Source organism: Rutidosis leptorrhynchoides, chromosome 4 (assembly GCF_046630445.1).
Source record: "Rutidosis leptorrhynchoides isolate AG116_Rl617_1_P2 chromosome 4, CSIRO_AGI_Rlap_v1, whole genome shotgun sequence".
Taxonomy (NCBI): Eukaryota; Viridiplantae; Streptophyta; class Magnoliopsida; order Asterales; family Asteraceae; genus Rutidosis; species Rutidosis leptorrhynchoides.
Window position 1 is genome coordinate 628451603 of NC_092336.1, and position 13728 is coordinate 628465330.

The 13728-nt window shown below is 36.9% G+C and overlaps 1 pseudogene; it reads right to left on the bottom strand.

The window, feature by feature from the left end:
- Positions 1-7162: 7162 nt before the first annotated feature.
- On the bottom strand, positions 7163-9275 carry LOC139904200 (zinc finger BED domain-containing protein DAYSLEEPER-like; annotated as a pseudogene).
- Between the last annotated feature and the right edge of the window lie 4453 nt (positions 9276-13728).

Sequence of the window (13728 nt, forward strand, 5' to 3'; positions counted from 1 at the left end):
ACGAAATCACCATGGTTGGTTCCTTTGGAAACAAATTTCGCTTCTTTAATGAAGATTTCCAGCCTACAATCTAGAAGCCCACCTTCTAGATATTCAAAGTAGGCAACCTTGACAACTCATATGGAAGTAGCAAAGTTGATGAAGATGACGGCCGCCAACCTTCTCCGTTCACACCATTCCACAGCCATAGAATTTTTACTATAAATAGAGGTGCAAACCTCAGTTGTAAATTATCCTAAATCACTCAGAGAAGTGTAATCACAACCTAGAGAGTGTGTGAGTTTTGAGAGTTTTTTTTTTTGTAAGAGTTTTGTAATACTCTGTAAATCTATTCTTGTGAGTAATAGAGTTGTTTTTCTCTAAAATTTATATCCCCCAACGTCCAGGCGATCCCCTCTTCCTAACAAGTGGTATCAAGAGCTTGGTTAGAGACGTTGGTTGAGTTTTTGGGTCTTCTGAAGTTTTCTCAAAATTCAATTTTGAGTGTACCATTGGATTCGTCTCGTCGAACCGAGTCCAACGCAAAAAAACGGCGACTTAAACGGAGTTATAACGAGCCCAGAAAACGCGGTCAAAGTTTGGTCAACTCGCCGGAATCTTGCTGGAGAAGACGACCGGTGCCGGAATTTTCGCCGGAGAAGACGATCACTGTAGCAATTCACTGTAGCAGCTGGCGGCACTGTAGCAAGTCACTGTCGCAGTACTGTAGCGGTACTGTATCGGTACTGTAGCAATTCTGAAATTTTACAATTTGGTCCCTGAAATTTTCAGAATTTCATTTTTTTGTCCCTGAAGTTTATAAAAATTATAATTTTGCCCCGTAAGTGGAATTTAAGCAGCGAAGTGTCTATTCCACCATTTTCAACCGTTCCGGACGTAACGGTGATCTCTGTTTTCTACAATTCAACCCCGTTTGTGTTGAAAAATTATTTTTAAGGTGATAATGTCTACAGAAGAGTCAACATCATCTTCCGGAGCTATGATTATGCTCACAGAAACAAACTACACGCTGTGGAAACCTCGGATGGAAGATCTTCTCAGCTGTAAGGATTTGTTCGATCCTATTGAATTGAAGGGCATAAACCCTGATTCTGCCAAAGAGAAAGAGTGGAAGAAATAAAACCGAAAAACTATTGGTCAGATCCGTCAATGGATTGATCATAGTGTCTTCCACCATGTTGCACAAGAGACAGACGCATATGTCCTCTGGAAAAAGTTGGAGGACATGTACCAGGCCAAGACTGCTCGGAATAAAGCCCTGCTGATGAGGCGTTTAGTCAACATGAAGCTCAAAAGTGGAACTTCAGTTGCCGAGCATACCAGTGAGTTTCAGAACTTGGTCAACCAGTTATCGTCTGTAGAGATGCCGCTTGGCGATGAAGATCAGGCGCTACTGCTACTTAGTTCCCTTCCCGATAGTTGGGAAACGCTGGTAGTAACACTCAGCAACTCAGCACCGAATGGCAAACTTACCATGTCAATGGTCAAGGATGCCCTATTCAGTGAAGAGGCAAGGAGAAAGGACATGGGCACAGATAAGACCCATGCCTTTGTCACAGAGAATCGAGGGAGACAGCGAATGAGTAGCAAAAATAAATGGAGAGGCAGAAGTAAGAGCAGGGGCAGGTCAGCTGATGGCAGAAAACCAACATATAAATGTCATCATTGTGGATTAGAGGGACATATGAAGAAGAACTGCTATAGATTAAAAGAGGAACAAGGTCAAAGCAGTTCACAGCCGAACAATAAGGGTGGAGAAACATTAGTTGCTATCACAGGTGATGTAGCTTATTGTTCAACCCATGATGAGACATGCCTTCACGTCTCACGAGAAGACACAGAATGGGTGGTAGATACTGCAGCTTCCTACCACGTGACTCCATACAAGGAATATTTCACAACATACAAAGCTGGAGACTTTGGAGCTGTGAAGATGGGAAATTCCAGTTCCGCTGAGATTGTCGGAATTGGTGATGTCAAGATAAACACAAGTTCCGGGAGCACAATCACTTTGAAGGATGTCCGCCATGTGCCAGATCTTCGGCTGAATTTATTTTCCGGAGTAGCTCTCGATAAACAGGGCTATGATAGTCATTTCAGTAGAGGCACATGGAAATTGTCAAGAGGCGCTATGATATTCGCTCGGGGACACATTTGTGGCACACTTTACAAGACTCATGTGAAGATCTGCACAGACAGTATTAATGTTGCAGAAAAGGAGGCTTCACAAAATTTATGGCACCAGAGACTCGGTCACATGAGTGAGAAATGGTTGTCTACCCTAATAAAGAAGAAGCTTATCAATGTAGACAAGGATGCTGCGCTAGATCCTTGCAATCATTGTCTGTTTGGTAAGCAGCATAGAGTCTCGTTTAATTCCTCTTCAACAAAAAAATCAGAGTTACTCAGTCTGGTACACTCTGATGTTTGCGGTCCCTTGGAGGTTGAATCAATTGGCGGCAATCGATACTTTCTGACGTTTATCGATGATACTTCTCGAAAGGTGTGGGTATATTTCTTACGGACGAAGGACCAGGTGTTCGATTACTTCAAACAGTTCCATGTCATGGTAGAACGTGAGACAGGAAAGAAGTTAAAGTGTCTTCGATCCGAAAACGGCGGTGAATACTCTTCCAGGCAGTTCGATGCCTATTGCAGATCAAATGGCATCCGACATGAGAAGACGATCCCACGTACCCCTCAACATAATGGTATAGCAGAAAGAATGAAACGAACAATCATGGAACGTGTTCGGAGCATGCTCAGTATGGCTAAGCTGCCAAAGCCATTCTGGGGAGAAGCAGTCAGAGCCGCTTGTTATTTGATCAACCGATCTCCATCAGTACCACTGAATTTTGAAGTTCCGGAGAAACTTTGGTCTGGAAAGGATCCATCATACTCTCACTTAAGAGTATTTGGATGTTTGGCGTACGCACATGTATCCAAGGAGCTCAGGCAGAAGCTGGATGCAAGGACCACTCCATGCATATTCATAGGCTATGGAGATGAAGAATTTGGATACAGATTATGGGATCCAAAGGAGAAAAAGGTGATCAGAAGTAGGGACGTGGTGTTCCATGAAAGCAAGACAATAGAAGATATTGAAAAGCCCACAATATCTCAGAAGTCAAATGTTGCTGCTCAGGTGCCAGAGGCAACAACGGAATCATTCATGAGAAATGAATTTTCAGTGCAAGAAGAAATGCCAGAAGTAGAAGATAATGAGGAAAATGACGGTGCTGAGCAGGGGGAGCCACAACCCCATCTGCCAGACGTTCCAGCACCATCACAAGGTCAAGATGATGGTGGATCTCCTCAGAATGTTCCAGAAGTTCGTAGATCTGAACGAGGTCGGATTCCATCGAGTAGATATCCAGAATCCGAGTACCTTCTACTTACTGAAGATGGAGAACCGGAGAGTTTTCATGAAGCAGTAACTCATAAGGATAAAGAAAAATGGTTGCTCGCAATGCAGGATGAGATGGATTCTCTGCAGAAAAATCAAACTTATGAGATTGTAGAACTTCCACGCGGGAAGAAGGCACTGAAAAATAAATGGGTGTTCAAGCTGAAAAAGGATGGTAGTGGAAAAGTGGTGAAATACAAAGCACGACTTGTAGTCAAAGGATTCCAACAGAAGAAAGGGATTGATTTTGACGAGATATTTTCACCAGTAGTCAAGATGACTTCAATTAGAGTCATACTTGGATTGGTCGCAAGTATGAACTTGGAGCTTGAACAGATGGATGTAAAGACAGCTTTTCTTCATGGAGATTTACATGAAGAAATTTACATGGAGCAGCTGGAAGGTTTTGAGGTTTCAGGAGATAACCTCGTATGCAAGCTGAAGAAAAGTTTGTATGGTTTGAAGCAGGCACCTAGGCAGTGGTACAAGAAGTTTGACTCGTGCATGGTGAGTCACGGGTACAAGAAAACTGCAGCAGATGAGTGTGTCTACATTCAGAAGTTTTCTGAAGGAGATTTCGTTGCTCTTCTACTATATGTAGACGATATTTTGATCGTAGGGAAAGACGCAACGAAAATCAACCAGCTGAAGAAGGAACTCTCTAAGTCTTTTGACATGAAAGACTTAGGACAGGCTCAACAGATTTTGGGAATGCAAATAACCCGAGACAGGAAGAATAAAATGTTATGGCTATCTCAAGAGAAGTATATTGAACGAGTGCTTTCACGTTTCAATATGAACAATGCCAAACCTGTTAGCATTCCATTAGCCAACCATTTCAAGTTAAGCAAGAGTTCTTGTCCCTCATCCAAGGAAGAGATCGGGGAGATGTCTTCAGTACCATATTCTTCAGCAGTTGGAAGTTTGATGTATGCAATGGTGTGTACAAGGCCCGATATTGCTCACGCAGTGGGAACAGTGAGTCGTTTTCTCTCGAACCCCGGGAAAGAGCATTGGAATGCGGTAAAATGGATTCTCAGATATCTTAAGGGTACAATGAATCTATGTCTTTGTTACGGGGGAGCTGATCCAATCTTGGAAGGCTATACAGATGCGGATATGGCCGGAGATCCTGATAGTAGGAAATCTACTTCAGGATTCATTTACACTTTTGCAGGAGGAGCTGTTTCATGGCAGTCAAGACTACAAAAGTGTGTTGCATTATCCACAACTGAAGCAGAGTATATTGCTGCCGCAGAAGCTGGAAAAGAAATGTTGTGGTTAAAGCGTTATCTCCAAGAATTTGGAATCAAGCAAAAGGAGTACAAGGTACATTGTGACAGTCAGAGTGCTCTAGATTTGAGCAAGAACTCCATGTACCATTCCCGTACAAAACATATTGATATTCGCTATCATTGGATACGCGAGGTAATTGATCGACAACTGTTGAGACTAGTGAAGATCCATACAAAGGAGAATCATGCGGATATGTTAACAAAGGTGGTGACTCGAGAGAAGTTGGAGTTATGCAGAGACATAACTGGAATGTTTGTGGATTCGGCTGGAGGGGGAGAATTGAAGATTTCCAGCCTACAATCTAGAAGCCCACCTTCTAGATATTCAAAGTAGGCAACCTTGACAACTCATATGGAAGTAGCAAAGTTGATGACGATGACGGCCGCCAGCCTTCTTCGTTCACACCATTCCACAGCCATAAAATTTTTACTATAAATAGAGGTGCAAACCTCAGTTGTAAATTATCCTAAATCACTCAGAGAAGTGTAATCACAACCTAGAGAGTGTGTGTGAGTTTTGAGAGTTTTTTTTTGTAAGAGTTTTGTAATACTCTGTAAATCTATTCTTGTGAGTAATAGAGTTGTTTTTCTCTAAAATTTATATCTCCCAACATCCGGGCGATCCCCTCTTCCTAACATTTAATTCCAATTCCGCTTCTTTAATTCCAATTCTAATACTTGTTAAATTGAAAGCATTAGACCAAGATTCAACATTGTTATACTTTCCTCTCACCTAAATCCAAGTTTTGTCGTTTTGAAGAGCAATAACAGCTAGAGAACCTTTGACCACAGTAAGTTGTAGTGTTCATCAACTAGGTTGTGGCAATTGAATCATTCAAAAAACATTACTACTCAAATTGAACGTCATTACACAATAGTGGTTTTTGACTCGCATTTAACAACCCAATGTAATGTTCCGTTTACACAACACGCCAATGACGTAACATACACATACGAAAACAGAGCAGCTGGGGAGCAACCACACTCCATAGTTTGTGTTCATAGAATATATGAAAGACTTTAAGGTAGCTCTTTCATGTGTTTCTGTTTGGCGGCATAATATACCCACAACCTTATAATCATCCGTGGTAGGGTCATAACCAAACCCGACTGATAAGGATCCGTAATTATGTTTAGGAACAGTCAGTTTACGACCAATTGAAGGGTTCCATAATGTAATTGTATATTTTGGTTTTTTCTCGTAAAGACAAATAATTCCATTACATGAACCAACAACATGGAAATCGCTAACAGGAAACTTGATAGATTTAGGATTTCTTCTTCTGGATGTAAAGTATAGAAAACATTAAGACCAACCCGAACAACCTGTTTCTATTAGTGAATCCGTTGTCGAACAATAACTTTTTTGGGAGTTTTCACAGATCTAAGAGCGTGCATTCTGATAAAACTGGGGCTGCTTATACGACAACACCATGATTTTTGAGAGTGATCTGTACAAAAGTAGGAATTTGGGTGGTAGTCTTCCAATGATTTCATCAATTAAATCTTCGCATAGATAATATGAATATGAAGTAGTGTGATTCTGCAATCAAAACGAATTAGTTATTTTAATTACGCATGTGATGTGATATATAAACTAAACTGTATGCAGCATACCTAAACAAAAAACCTGTCTCAATATTAAATGTTCATACTAAACACTAATAAATGTTCAGTAAGGCACGTAATTCGTCTTATAAATGAATACACAAACACAAATTAAGTGCGTTTAATACAAATGGTCTCTAGTGGATTTATACAAATCGGGCTTAATTAGCCCATTTAGATGGTGATATTCCCCGAACCACAAAGACAATTCTAGCTTGTCTGTGGATAATGACTTGTAATTGTAAATTTGAATATGGGAGCATACAGTATAATATAAAAACTTATGAGTATGGGTTTGCAACCATAACAAGGGTGCACCAGAAAAAAAAAAAACACATTTCACAAAAGTCTACAAATGTGAAAATACAACTAGACTCATACTCTACTCAAACCTAATCATGCACAAATCAACAAACTCTAAAGATAAACAACAGAGTCATCATTTTCCCGTCCTAAGCACAAAATCAATCTGAAATATGGAGCTCCAAATTGATCCGGTCCTTTCATTCGGATTTATTCAGGATTCAAACCCGGTCCGCGCCCCTCATGATGGTTTAAGGATTGGTCCTCCCGAAAACGCACATGTGCGTGGCATATGATTGCAAAAGGGATTAAGTCCCCTCTGAATAATGCCAACAACTTGCCTTTTAAAAAAAAAATACAGTATAACATAAAAACTTACGAGTATTAGTTTGCAACCATAACAAGCGTGCACTAGAAAAAACACATTTCACACCAAAGCAATAGATAAATTAGCTTAATAATAATAATATTAATAATCCAAATCACAAATGTCAAGGGTGCAACAACCCAAGTCTGCAATAGTGAAAATAAAACTAAACTCATACTCTACTCAAACCTAATCATGCACAAATCAACAAACTCTAAACATAAACAACCTTTTCGAGTACCAAACTGAAAACTAAATAGGAAACTCCATCTCCACAGCAGAGTCATTAATCTCCACATGTTCATTATGCATCCAGTCCTTGGCACAAAAAAGTGCCTCTACAGTCTCAGGCCTCAACGAACATCTATAACGATCCATCTCTTTAACACCCGTATCAAAAACCGCGTCGCCAAAAACAGTCGACACAGGAACTGTCAATATATCATGAGCCATCTTCGATAACGTCGGGTACTTAACCTCGTTCAGTTTCCACCATTTCATAACATCAAACTCAGAAATCCTACCCAAAAGAGACTCTTCCAAATATTGATCCAGCTCTGACTTTGACTGTTGACTTGTACTTTCCATTATATAAACATCGAAATCCGTTAGCCCCAGCCCATCATCATCTTGTTTCACATCACCCGATTCACCGTTTACTACATCGACAAAAGCAGGCGTGAGTTGTAACGATAGTGCGACGTACTCCAAATAAAGCTCGTGAATCCCTTCATCGACAATCTTTAAAAACGACGCAGCCTCATCACCAAAAATATTTTTGAAACGGAACTCAACTAGATTCATCTTAAACCGTGGGTCCATAACCACTGCAATGGCTAACATCAAAAAACTACTTTTCCAATATTTATCAAAGCTTTCATGAACCGATTTAATTAACATGCTAATTGTGTGATCCTCTCTTGTAGAAGCACGCGTTAGTTCCAATTGAAGCTTCAATGCTTCATCAAAGAACGTATTAGCCGTGGGTACAGTTGATGATGTAAGCAGACTTGCAGTATTGAAAAGTAACTTCAAATATGTGCAAAGAGTTTTAATTTTTTCCCACTCTTCATCAGTTGGGCCTTTACTGTAATGAGGATCTAAAGTATCTAAGCAAGAAAACACTTCTTTTAACTCCGAAGCTGCTAGTAACATTTCATAAGTTGTATTCCATTGAGTCTGATCATCGATCGACAAAGTTTTAGTACTGACTACTTGAAGTTCCTGTTTAAGTGCAACAAATTTCTCCTCTAATGATTCTGATGTTTTCACATACTTCTCAGTCTCTGACTTTCTTAACGGTTTCTTCACCCGATTTGAGTACTTCTTGAGCAACGCAGCTTAAAAATCGAGCAAAACAATTAGTCAACAACAGTTGACCATCAAGAATGTTCGGGTTCTTCTCTGAAAGTAAACTTCTAAGACTATTAATACCATTTTCACTCAAAGGCTGGTTAATTGTGAGCGAAAATAACCTTCCTTCCATGTTCCAATCAGACAAACAGGTCGATACCGCATGGCTGAATGCTGAATCTGATTCGGGGTACGGTTCCATCACAACGTTTAATAGCTTTTTGTGTATCTTCCACTCACTATCAATGAACTGACCCGTCACAAAAACATAGCCCGTTGTATGATACGAACTGCAAAGGTCAAGTGTAAGGCAGATTCGACCCGGCATTTCATCGATCAGCTTCTGGATAGTTTGTTTTTCTCTAAGATAAGTAGCTACACAATCACCTTGAACAGTATCAAAGTTAACCATGTTGAAATTTGGCTGAAGGTTATGCACAAACGCCATGAACCCTGCATGTTCAACCATATGAAGTGGATAATCATGTTGTATGATCATTCGAGCCATCTCTTCGCGACACCTGTCAGGGTCAAAAGTCAAAACAGCCGGTGTTCTGTAAAGCCTTTTAGGTGTGTTACTAATAGTACCACCAGAGTTGTTAACAGGCACATTCGTGGGCCCACTAAATGGGGTCGATGGGTTCGTGTGGTCCTGGTTTTTAAGAAAAACAGGGCAACCTCCTTTAGCGATGTGACGTCTAAGGTGACTTGTGCCAGCAACTTTGGAACCCGTGCTATATGCAAAGGATTGAAAGCATTCCTTACAAACGGCCCTTCTAACTCCTGCACCGACATCTTCAATAGTGAAATGTTCCCAAACTGCAGACTTTTTTTTCCTACGTTTGGTAGGTTGTGTCTCTACATCATTCATTGGTTCGTCGAAATACTCTGGTTGCATCTCTACGTTAGTCAGGGCGTTACTTTCAAAAGGACTAGTATCCATGTGTTCCATATACCTGCTATCGAATAAAAGATGCAACTCACACATTGAGATTAAAGCAAGTCTCAACAAAAAAGTAACATACAAACAGAATATGAATAATAAATCGCCTATAAATCAATCATACTTATTCAATCTTTCCCAAATCTCATAATACATTTAAGGAGGTGTTTGGAATTTATTTTTTAAGTGTTTGTTTACCTTGTAACTATGCCAGGCGAACAGTCCGGTCAGGTTGGGTCCAAAGATTAAACAATAGTGTATCATTACAAATTACAAATTCTGATAACATAAACAGTACCAACTGTTATATCATTATTTATCTCAAGTTTATAGTCAACATTTACATTACACTTTTTTGGTCCAGAGTTAGCAAATATTCCTGTTATAAAGCAAGGTTCAGCATATATAGAACAAAAACGTCTTCAACCTAGTATGTTTAGTTCAAACTTCAAAGGACGTCTTATATACATTTTCTTACAGTAATTGTCACATGAGTTATACTTAGTACGAAAATAATTGTGCTTAAAAATTAATTTGCTTTGTAAGAAACCAAGTATCATCAATAGTCAAAAGTAAGCTATGCGCTTGTGATCTTAACAACCAATAAGTGACCTTACGAAAGTCAAAAAGATCAAATTTTGAAACTAAAAAAAAAAAATCAGATCTAGGGTTGATTCAACGACAAATTATGCTTTCGATTCGTATACGAAACTATTAATGTCAATTAATCATCTAAACATGAATTTGACAAACAACATATTAAGAGTGAAAGAAATTAAGGTTATAAATTAAAACTTAACGCTAGGGTTAGGGTTTAAACGATATGATAAACTTTGTACATATATGTGCATGTAAAATATGGTATATATACCGTGATGGCTGAAGCAGCGATGAAATCAAGGTCGAAGCAGCCTGCAATCGAAGTGATCCAGAAAAGTTTGTTGGATATCGAGGATGGGATTGGGCTTGAACCCGAGTAATCGAATTGGACCAAGTGATCCAGAAAAGTTTGTTGGATATCGAGGATGGGATTGGGCTTGAACCCGAGTAATCGAATTGGACTATTATTGAATTGGGTTTTTATAATTGTTATTGTTGGCCGAATAAAAGACGAGTGGGGAAAAAAGATGAATAATAAAACCCTAAACGGATGTGGACTTTTATAACGGAGATCCAATAAATTAATTGCGTGTGATGCAAGTGCAGCCCACCGCCTATTTTGTTATTTAAGGTTAAATGTGGTTTCTAATTAAAACTAGTCCGGACCGGCTCGCGCGTTGCGGGGAGCTTTCGGGATGCGTATTCATATTTAACGTAGCGTTGTGTATTTACAGAGGGGAACATGGCCCATGTGTTAAGCGCCGTTTTAGATGTCGTTGTGTTAAGCGTTTTTAAAAAGTATCTGTTTCGAACGTAGTTTGTTTTGTTTTGTTCAACAAATTTTTTCGAGTGTAACGGTGCTGTCGGAAAAATTTAACTCACGGCGAACAGAAAGATACGGGTTGTCGTTGTGTTTAGCGTTTTTAAAAAATTGTCCGTTTCGAATGTGGTTATTTTCGTTTTGTTCATAAAATTATTTCGAGTCTGACGCTGTCGTCGAAAAAATTTAACTCGTGGCGAGCGGGAAGATACGGGTTGTCGTTGTGTTTAGCGTTTTTTAAAAATTGTCCGTTTCGCGTATAGTTAGTCCCGTTGGGTTCGTAAGATTTTTCCGAGTTGAATGGTGGTCTCGGAAAAATTTAACTCGCACCGAGCGAGAAGATAGAGTCCGTTATAAATTCATGTGGAATTAGTTTCTTTTATTTTAATTAAATTATATATTTACACTTTTAACCCATGAGAAAGTGTAAACTTGAGGGGCCGTTATGTAAATATATGTCACACCCCCCAAAATGGACCAGGGGTAATTGTGACCAATCATATCATAACACAGTTGTATAAACGAGAACGACTCTATATGAGACTTTATAAATAAAACATTTGTTAATAAAACAGCGGAAGCAGTAATACATGTTTACATTATTATTAAAACGTAAAATAAATGTTTATGAACTAAAATATAATATGCGATGTGGACTCCATGCAAGCATCAAATCTATTATCACAAAGTTGCAAACAGCTAGCTCAATCATCACCTGAGACAAAACATGCTTAAAGTGTCAACCAAAAAGGTTGAGTGAAATTCACAGGTTTATAAATAATATCCAAAGTTTTAGACCACAAGATTTAGTTTAAAGTTGACTGATATAGAAATATCAATCTAAAAGTGTTGCTGCATTTTGTAATATCGCTACTAAACAAGTTTACCCTATGACACCTTGTACTGTCAGTGTCGTGGAATCATTATTATGTAACCAAAGACCAACGGTCGAATGGTTAGAGACGTTACTCTCAATAGGCCTACTCACAATAATTAAGTTTGCATTTAAACGTAGCAATTGACGATATTACGGTAGGGATTTAGCATGAATCAAAGCATGACAGCATAGTTAACAATTTAGTACTTGTGTCTAAGTGTAAAACAGTTATAAAGCAAGCATGTGTCTCACCCCAAAAGTTGTAAAACAGTTATGAAACAGTAAAAAGTGGGGCTATGAAGTTCACCTTAGTAGAACACGAAAGAATTGAACGGAAGGACGTGACCGAGATCTCAACCTAGAGATAGAACGTATGATCAGACATTGCCTAACAGACAATAGTATATAGTACTATATTGATAGTAATGGTTCACTAAAGAATTTCCATTTTCGGAAGGTTACTATTTATGGAAAGTTTCCACTTATAGTAATTTTTCAATTTTAGAAAGTTCGGGTTAATCTTTAGCAAGATGTTGTACAACTCTACTCAAACTTCGTTGCTATCAAATAAGTCAGGAATGACCAGATGTAACCGGGGGCCCAGGATTCTTGACCAGAATCTAAGTCATGGCATTCGAGATCCACAAGCTTACCCATAAATGGCAACCTAGACATCATTCACTTACGACCGTGAGTAGCGATGAAGTTCACATGAATTATACATTATCTTTGATTAACCTTCACTTTAGGTGTATACACACAACGAATTATTAATGTACTTAATAATTATATATGTGATAATATAACCTAAGTTTTATTTAATATTTAGTTATTATACCTTAGTATGTCTTATATATATTAAATATAATTACCTTTAAATAAATACCTAAATTACTTCAAAAATAATAGTGTTTTATTAATCGAACATTATTCAAAAATGTCTAAATAATAAATTAAATATCTAAAAATTACATACATAATTTTTATAGTCTTAGTTAATCATATAGATTAGTAGAAAAATTTAAGAAAACATTTTTATTATATTTTTGTATTTATTTTTGTTTTTACCCTTAATGTATTCACAAAACAATTTTAATTCTACGTAATTACTAAATAAACCCAAATAATTATTTTTATAATTTTTATAAGTTTCTATCAGTCTAATAACCTGTAGAAAAATATTTAAAAAAATATTTTTTATTATTTTATATTTATTCTTAATTTACCTTCAAATTACATAATAATAGAGTTTAATTATATAATAAATACCAATTCGACCCAAGTAATTATTTTTATAATTTTTTCAGATCTATATAAGTTTTAAAACTCATAAAAAAATTATATATATTTTATTTTTGGTTAAAAGTATTTATTACGAATTTTACATTGTTTTTACGTTTAAACACTACAAAATTCGTATTTAATTATAAATAATATTCCATAAATTATCAAAATTATTTTTATGCATCATAACACTTATAATACTAATTATAACATATAAACATAATTAATTTCGAATTTTACAAAGAATATACAATAAATATAAATATAAATGACAATATTGAAAAAATTAATAAAAATAGAAAGTACCTCAAATTTTCTTCAAGGTTTTGAGAGAATAACTTAAGTTTTTGTGTTTGGCAAGAAAAAATGAATGAGGAGCCATGTATTTATAGGTAAAAAATAGTTGGTGAAAAGAAAAAAAATAATAAAATAAAGGTGCCAATTTTGACAAAATAATAAAAATATGTTAAAAATGTTTTTAATAAGTTTTTGTTTTTGAAAATATTTAGTCAAAATTCATGGGCTCATTATTTAATTTATAAAAAAAATCTTATTTCTTTTTTTTTTTTTTTATAAGCTAAAAATATATATATAATGATTAAAATAACTTATCATTTAATTAATAATTATGTTACATATAGTTTTAAATATAATACGCATTAATATTAACTAAAGTTATTTTATATAATTAGTGTAAACTTTAGTTAACAGAACGTGTCGACTAAAAATAAATATTTGATCAACGTCGAATTTAATTATATATTACGTATGGATAACAACCCTATAGTCAAATTAGTCAATTCAGGCATGGAAATATGAGGGTTGTTATAGTACCTACCCGTTAAAAGAAATTTCGTCCCGAAATTTAGTTG